This window comes from Cheilinus undulatus, linkage group 2 (assembly GCF_018320785.1).
Source record: "Cheilinus undulatus linkage group 2, ASM1832078v1, whole genome shotgun sequence".
NCBI classification, from domain to species: domain Eukaryota; kingdom Metazoa; phylum Chordata; class Actinopteri; order Labriformes; family Labridae; genus Cheilinus; species Cheilinus undulatus.
In genome coordinates this window covers 27,149,607-27,158,338 of record NC_054866.1, presented here as the reverse complement: position 1 = coordinate 27,158,338, position 8,732 = coordinate 27,149,607, and the positions used below count along the sequence as shown (strand labels likewise).

The 8,732-nt window shown below is 39.1% G+C and overlaps 1 long non-coding RNA gene across 1 annotated transcript in view; it reads left to right on the top strand.

Moving 5' to 3' along the window:
- Window positions 1–1,546: 1,546 nt before the first annotated feature.
- The window catches only part of LOC121527204, a 30,716-nt gene continuing 23,530 nt past the window's right edge, over window positions 1,547–8,732 (top strand). Inside the window, exon 1 of the long non-coding RNA XR_005993382.1 lies at window positions 1,547–1,580. This is a non-coding gene — a long non-coding RNA (uncharacterized LOC121527204). The remainder of the gene's footprint in view (window positions 1,581–8,732) is intronic.

Sequence of the window (8,732 nt, the reverse complement as noted above, 5' to 3'; positions counted from 1 at the left end):
TCTTCCACTAAAATACAAACAGTTTCAATTGGATTGGAGGATTACTCTTACTTCTCTGTCATTTCTTTACAAAAATCCTGTAAACCAGTGTTAGTGCCTGAAGCTGCAGATTAATTGATAATAATACCAGTTATAGATACTAGAGATTGTCAAACAGATGTAAATTCAAAATAGCAGTCACTTTAAAGACAGCTAAGCCATGTAGTAAAACAATAGCTCAATACCATCTTGGTCATCTCTAGGTGAGTCAGGGTCTGGTTCATAAAAATCTTCTTCATTGGGTTTTCTTGCTCTTTTGGGCGGCTCCTTTTTAGTATTTGCTGCTGGGCCATCCATTCTGTTAAATACATACAAGTGCATTACATTTAGCTTAAACTTCTTACTTAATTCATCCTGTCATTATGTCTTGTATTTGGGAACAGAGTACAACACATGTTGATATATTTGGATAAGTAGATCATGTTAATTTTACCATATCAGACCACTCAGGAACTGAAAAACACAATCTAAAATCCACCAGACAAACAACAGTAACACAGAGGGATCTTGAAGGAACATCAGATAAAAATCCAGACTGTGGCTGAGTATTTAAATATATATACTGTATATATGAGTACACACACACACACATATAAAAAACATAGTCTTACTAAATGAAAAAGAAAATGATTTTTTCCCCTCAAACTGTATGTTATTTACATAAATTGGGCATATAGGTGATTCTCCCATGATTAAATGTTACTGCAGTAAGTTAACAGTTAGCTAACCTACACAAGTTCCAAACTACATGAGGTTCTGGCTAACAGCCTCGCAAGCTAGCTTTACTTTTTACCACATATGCCAACCAGTTTCTTCAGGAAGAATCAGGACAACACACTCGAACAAGATACTCTAAAATGTACTTACTTTTATCAAAATTTCGTTTGACAAAGATGTGGCTTACCTTCTTTTTCGTCCTGAGACGGTTTCGTGCTCCATTCTGTTACTCCACTACATTACGAACGTTAAATCAGCCCCGTTTTGCATTAACCAATCACGATGCAGTGTAAGTGCGTGATGGCGCTCTCTTCCAATGAATTGACGACGTTGCGGCTGGGTTCACAGTACAAGATTTGGGCCAAATGCAACTTCTGTGAGTGGTAAGTGGATAAAGCAACACTTTTTCTATTATTTCTTTGTTAATAGCCCAATCTAAAGTTATTTATGTTGCATTTTAAGAAAAAGTATCTGCCACTGGGACGTTTTAATCAGTTGAATGATTTTAGGTATGCATAGGTGAAAATCAAGTGGAGGGGGTGTTTTGGACCCCTTCAATCCTAGACAATCACTGAATTGCCCTTCCCCCCAAAAAAATCCTCATTTCATTGAAAACATGTAATTATGTAAAACATGATGATGCCTTGAATACCCTTCTTTGAGTTGCATATGCAAATTAATCTGGTTAAAGATTTTAAAGACCGTCCCTGTCCCCCCTCCAGTGCTCGAAAGTGGTTCGGTCCAACCTCCCTCTCCTCTCCCTGCAGTTGAATTCATCCAGAAGTTGTCCACACTCACGGACACAGAGACGCAGATGGCAGGAGGTAGGGAGTAGCTAACTGCAAATGTTAGAAACTAAATTAGAATTAGCTAACTAAAATGGATTAGCTAACTGGCAAAAATGGCTTAGTTAGGCACTTTTCTGAGCAGCCTAGCAATTGACTTAGCTAAGTAGATAGCTAACTACAGATTTTAGTAACTAAATTAGAATGGGCTAACTAAAATGGATTGGCTCACTGTTTGGCTAAAATAGCTGAGCTAGCTACTTTTCTAGGCAGCCTAGCAATGCTAACTACAAAGGTTATCAACTAAATAAGAAAATAAAACATAAATAAAACGGATTATGTCAACAGCAAGCTAGCTAGCTAATAAGTATCCTCTCTCTCTCAAGGTAACCTAAAATTAATCACATTTACAGTAATCTTTTAGAACTGTCTTTTTTTTTCAGAGGTAAGGTTGTAACAATTGTAAACAGCAACAACAAAACACAAATACTTGCATCTACCAGATGTGCAAGGGCAGCTGTGTTGAGCTGTGAAGTGTCTGAAACACATTACCGTATCCCACCAAAGTACTAATGTGTTTATGTGTTTCTGACCCATGTGTGCAAACTTGATGTAGAAATAAAAAAGGTCTGATTGTTCATAAGGGAAAATAAAAATGATGATTTGTACATTACAAAAACAAGATATTTACTGCATAGTTGGAATAGTTACTTTCTAACTATTCTAATCTTTGAAGAAATTTCGTAGAAACTCTCAGCCATATACATGAAATAACACAGGAAATGGATACGGGTCATTTTTGACCCATGTTGTGCGTTACAGGGGTAATGATGAAAAAATTGGTTTAACTCAAAAAGTAAGAAAGTTAAAAAGCAAAAAAGGATGTTTGATGATTAAAAACCAGTTAAACTGGGGAATACCTGGAGGTCAGAATGATGAAATTAATTTATTCCAAATAATAGAAACTCATCTGAGTCACTTTTGACTCATGTTGTGCATCAAAGGGTTAACATTACACTGATCGCATAATAAGTCTGACACTTGCATTTCTGTGCATGACATGATGTCTTGATGCACACTGGGAAATCTAATGTCCTTGGTTTTTTAATTCGACTAATAATTTGAACACACAAATAGAGCGTGTGCCTCAGGGGGGAAATAATAACCAAACACTCCCCAGAGCTGGCAAGAAAACTGACAAAGAGACACACAGACACAATGGACATGCAGTCACAGAGTTCAACTGTAAAAGGAACAAGACAAAAACACATCATCAAAAGATGGAATATTTGTGCCGTTTAACTACATATTCTTTAATGAACCTTGTCTCAGACAAATGGTTGGCCTGTGCAGTTGATATTCTGCAGAGTGTATGCCGCAAATTGAATGAAATTAGATCCTAAGTGTCTTTTCTCAAACTAGAGGCAGTTTAAGATGAACCCTGCAGCATAGCATAGTGTTTGCCTCCCTTATGCATAATATCATTTTATGTGACATTTCCAAGCAATCAATATATTTCATCTGCAGTTTTACATCTCTGCCTTAATGTAGGGAGAAATTAAGCATGGTGTTAGCAAACAGTCTTCAGCTTACATTGCTCAGGCAAGAAACAAGGCCAAAAAATATGTGCTCAATACTGTGAAGCTTTTTTTATATCTGTGTGTGTCTCTCTCTGTGTTGGCTGCCTGGCTTTCCATCTGTCTGCACAAGCAGCTGGCCAAATGTTTACTGACTGCAATTATTTGAAAAACGTAAAAATCTACTTATTCATGCAAACAATTATTGACGATAAAAGAAGAAAAAGCATGGCCCATCTTTGAGAGACAACAGTTTTTTGGTGAACATGCTCTTTGTCTTATGTTCTGAACACATTTGTAACTGCAGGGTTTCTTATGATTGTATCTGTAATATTAATGTGTTCTCCATTTCTGGTCATGATGTGGCTATAAATTAATCATTAAGGCTAAATATGTGTGTGTATGTGTGTGTGTTTAAGTTTGTTCTTCTGTGTTCAGCAGCTTCACTGAGGCAGTTGTGTCAGATGTCATCCAAAGCTGAAAAGATGTTCTACAAATGAAAAGGAAGATTCATACAGTGAATGGCTTTGTGACAGCAATGAATACAAGTCACTGCATTGGCCTTGAAAATAGAAATATCAATGTGTGACTATGTGGCATTAGGACAGATACTGTACAGTATGTGTGTGAGTGGGGATCTTTTTGTTACGCATCGACTTATTCCTCTTCCTACCTACCTACCAACATACATGTACGTATGTACAAATCAATGTATTGGAGTATTTATATTCTTCTCGTACCATCACAGTTAAAGAAAAAAAGCAGTCTAACATGGCAGTTTTGCAACAGCAACTGCACAGCACGATGCATACCGCATTTGACAGTAGTGTGTAAATGTATGACTGCAAGTAGCTCATTTTGTTGCAGTATGCTGAACCCCACTTTGCTCATTTTCTGCCTTGGAAAAGAAAAGTTAAGGCTGAAAAAAAGCTTACAGATAATTTATTTTAGATTTTTATGACTTCACCAGATATTAACATTTACCTGAGTGATACACTATATGGAAAAAAGTATTTTGCCGCCTGACCATTACACCAAAAGGGACTGCAATGACAGTGTATCAAAACACATGTACTTTGATATACAGATATTCCCCTATTTTGTAGTTAGAACTGTTTCCACTCTTCCTGGAAAACATTACACAAGATTTTGGAGTGTTTTTTTGGAAATGTATGCCCATTCATTCAGTAGCATGATTATGAGGTCCATTCCAATTAATTCCAAGGATGCTCATTGGGGTTTAGGTCAGGGCTCTGTGCAGGCCAGTCAAGTTTCTCCACACTGAACTTATCAAATCATGTCTTTATAGTCCTTAATTTATGTTGTTTATGTTGGAATAGAAAATGGTCTCCCTCAAACTGTTGCCACAAACTGTTGGAAGTATAGCATCACCTAAAATGTCTTGGTATACTGAAGCATTAAGATTGTCCTTTTCTGGCGATAAGGGGCCTAGCCCATTCCCTGAAAATCAGCCCCAACCATTATCTCTCCTCCACCAAACTTTACAGTGCAGTCAGGCAGGAAACATTCAATCAGCATCCACCAAACCCATACTCACCCATCTGACTGCTAAACAGAGAAGTGTGATTCGTCGCTCCACAGAACTTGTTTCCACTGCTCCTAAGTCCACTGTTGGTGTGCTTTACCCCACTCCACCTGACTCTTGGCATTGGACTTTGTGATACAAGGCTAGCATGCAGCTGCTCGGTCATGGAAACCCACTCCCTGAAGTTCAGCTGCATAGTTTTTGTGCTTACATTAATGCCAGTAGAAGTATAGCTCGTCAGCTATAGAATCAGCAGTGTTTTTTTATGAACTTTCATGCACCATGCGCCTTAGCAGTCATTGACCCCGCTTCAGGTTTGTGGCTAAGTTGCCATTGTCCCTAAACATTTCCACTTTCTAATAATATCCCTGACAGCTGACCGTGGAATATCCAGCAAGGATGAAATTTCATGAAGCATTTTATTGCAAAGGTGGCATCCATCACAGAACCATGGTTGAAGTCACTGAGCTCTACAAAACAACTGATTTTGTTTCACAGATGTTTGCAAATGGGGACTGTATGGCTAGGTGCTTGGTTTATACACCTGTAACAGGTCACCTAATTCAATAATACACAGTTGTGGGCAAATATTTTTGTCCATATAGAGTATGAAATTCATATTTAAAAACTAAATGAAAGTAAATTCACCAACATTTGATTAGCATTACTGCACTGTAAATGTAGCAGAGGCTAATACTAATACACTAATGCATTTCCAGCTCTGACCAGTTGATGCTTTGCACTGTTGGAAACTGTAGACAAGGTAGCTTCTTTTTGAATCAGTACTGAATGTAGGTCAATTTCAAATACTGCAGCTCTGCTATTAAAACAGCTAGTTTTCAATACAGTCTAATCGGGGTTGCCAACTGTTTCATTTTAGCCAGGATGTCCCATTTTGCAAGCTACATTTGATTGTCCTGGGTAAAATCCCTAGTCTCATATATTGATGTTATTTTTCTGTAATCACTCAACCAGTGCTTCTCAAATGCTGTGCTTTGGCATGCTGTTGTGTCTCCAGACTATTTCGAGGTGTGCAAGGGGAATCTGCACAATCACACGTTCTTACTAAATTATATATAAACTAAAGATACTCAAACAAGTGTTAAAGAGGCTATTTTGCATGTATATAAAACCTGTGATTCTTGAGATTTTGGCTTGTCTTTGGTGTGCCTTGGACAAAAGAAATGAACACGACTGCACTAGACTACACTTTGCTGACCCTAGATTATATTATTTGATATAACCAGTAGTGCATCATGTGTGTATCACATCCATCAAGTGACATTTGTCACCCAATCACAGCCCCGTTGCATGAATCAGAGGCCCAAATCTATCTGAAGTTCTTAGTTTTGTTTCGTTTTGCACATAAATGTGAATTCAAAGTGGATAAATCTGCTAAAAAACTGATTTTGAAGCTCTTACAAAGAATAGTAAGAAAGATGATGTGGGTTAAGGCAGTCAGAGGGGACTCAGTGAAAGCTTTCTACACCTTTTACCATCTGGAGTTTTCAATAAGCAATAGAGGTAAGCATGCGCTACCACAGCATGCTGCTGCAGAGATGCACTAGAAAGCCATGCTAATGATGATGACAGCTTGGCACACTCTTGGCATTCTCTCTATCAGACTCATGAGGTAGTCACCTTGAATGGTTTTCAAACAGTCTTGATAGTGTTCCCAGAGATGCTGAGCACCTGTTGGCTGCTTTGCCTTCCCTCTCCAGTCCAACTCATCCCAAACCAGCTCAGCTGAGTTTAGGTCTGGCGTTTGCAAAGGCCAGGTCATCTGATGCAGCACCCCATCATTCTCTTTCTTGATCAAAGAGCCCTGACATAGTTTGGAGGTTTGTTTGGGGTCATTGTCATGTTGAAAAACAAATGATGGTCCCACTAAGCCCAAACCAGATGGGAAGGGCATGTCGCAGCAGAATTCTGTGGTAGCCATGTTGGTTAAGAGTGCATTAAATTTTGAATAAAAGCACCAACAGTGTCACCATCAAAGCACCCCCTCACCATCACAGCTCCTCCTCCATGCTTCACAGCAGGAACAACACATGTAGAAACCATCCATTTTCTCCAGAATAAAAAAAAAAAAATGTAGGTTGTAGGTCAATATACTGTTTGTTGTTTGAGACAGCATGGTGTATTTGTAACTGATGTGAAAATGTCAAAGCAATCCCAATCTACTGTATAGCTTCCAGTTTGATTGGATTAGTTAAATTTCAGTTTGTGTTTAATGCATCTCCTACTAAAATGATGCGGCTGATGCTCTGATTATTCATTAATGACCATGTAACATGACAAGCTCCTCTTGCTGTTGCTGCCATCTGTAACCTAACTGTTATCTAATACCATATTCGGATGTGAAAAATGACTCCTAGCTTTCCTATTCTGAGCTAAGATGCCAGGAATTGCTTCTTCTTCTTTTTCTTCTCATTCTTACTAGGCCTTTGAACTCTCCTTTATCTCCTCAGTTTTTGGGGATTATTCTACTCCAGATGAAAAAGAAACTCATTTTTTTGTCCCCTCCCTTATGGCCCCTTTCCTTCTTCTCTTTCCATCCCTCCACTAATCCCATCTTCTTCCCCTCTTTTCTGAAGTTTTTTCTTTTTCCCTTTTCTTCTCATCTCCATTACTGTCCCATCTTAGCCTCTATTTCTTCCAAACCTTACTCCTCATTCTTATCCCCTTTTCTCCTTGACTCCAAATGTCCTCTTTCCTCATGTGCCCCCTCTCTGCTTCCCGCTCTTGTCCTCCTCATGTCTCCATACTGTAGCCTCTGCTCTGTCTGCCTCCATGGCTGTTAATAATCTGCCTCTCCTCTCCTTCCTGTAATTCCTCTCTACTCCTGACCTTTCACTTCTTAACTCCTCTCTATGGACTCAGTCCCTCGTCCCGAAGGGATGTGTCTCTCTAAACAGAGAAGTTTGTCGAAGCCCAGGGATCTGCCCTGCCAGTCCTTTCTGTCTGCTCATCTATTCATTTGTTTGTGCCCCCCCCTCCCGTCCCTCCCTCTGTGTCTACGACTCCGGTGTGTGTCTAACTGTCCCCCCTGGCTGGCTGACTCGCCAACACTCACACAAACACATTCACATGCAGGCACACATGCATGCACACACAGGCTCTGATTGCGACCTGGCGGAGCGTTAAATTACAGCCTCACCAACACTGCTGTGAGGGAATTGCTATGTGCTCTGCTTGCTGTCTCTTATCCTCTCCTCCTCACGCCCTCCCTCGCCTTCCTCCCATTTTCTAATCTATCTTTGCAGATCTGCCTCTCCACTCTCACTCCTCTCCTTCAGTCACCTGTTGTTTTGCACTTTGCACCTTTCCTTTTTCCCTTTCCTGTTATTGTAAGTCTTGTCGCTTTGCTTTAAATGGTACTGCTCTTTCATTCATTAGAGATCGCCTTTAATTTTCTATTTCAGCCGAATCATTATGGTCCTCTAATGCTCTTTTAAGCATCTAAAAGAGCCTTCCATTTTTGAAGCCATATGAAAAATCACTGCCCCTGGATGTCAAAATGGCAAGCTTCTGCAACTATGTTAGAATAAATTAGAGACCTTTCTTTTGAGTCATGTTTTTTATAGCCTAAGTCCATATCTTCATTATTATTTTTTGTAATCTATTGTTAACTTTTAACTATTTTTGAAGCTCCTGTAGGAAACTTTTTAGGGTGCATCCATTTACTATACCCTGAAGCCAATTAGTATCTCTTATTATGTCTACAGATTTTTTTTTAATGCAAAAAAAAATCTGCTTTATTAAACGGTTAAATGATGCATCATGCATCAACAAACTTTAACAAGGACAATTTAAATAAAAAATACAGGATTTTCAAGCAGTGTGATGTCACTTACCTCATCTGACACCCGCTACTCACCAATGGTTTCAAGCATTAAAACTGAGCAGAATTAGTTCATCTTGTCAATTCTGTTCATTGTTATGCAAGTAAAGCACTCAAGCCTATCTATCTGTATGAGGTAAAGTTGGGTGAACTTTTGTTTTCTCTGCCATTTGTTCTCCCTTCGTCTGGCCGCCTACCTCTCTACATGGCTCACTTTACTGCAA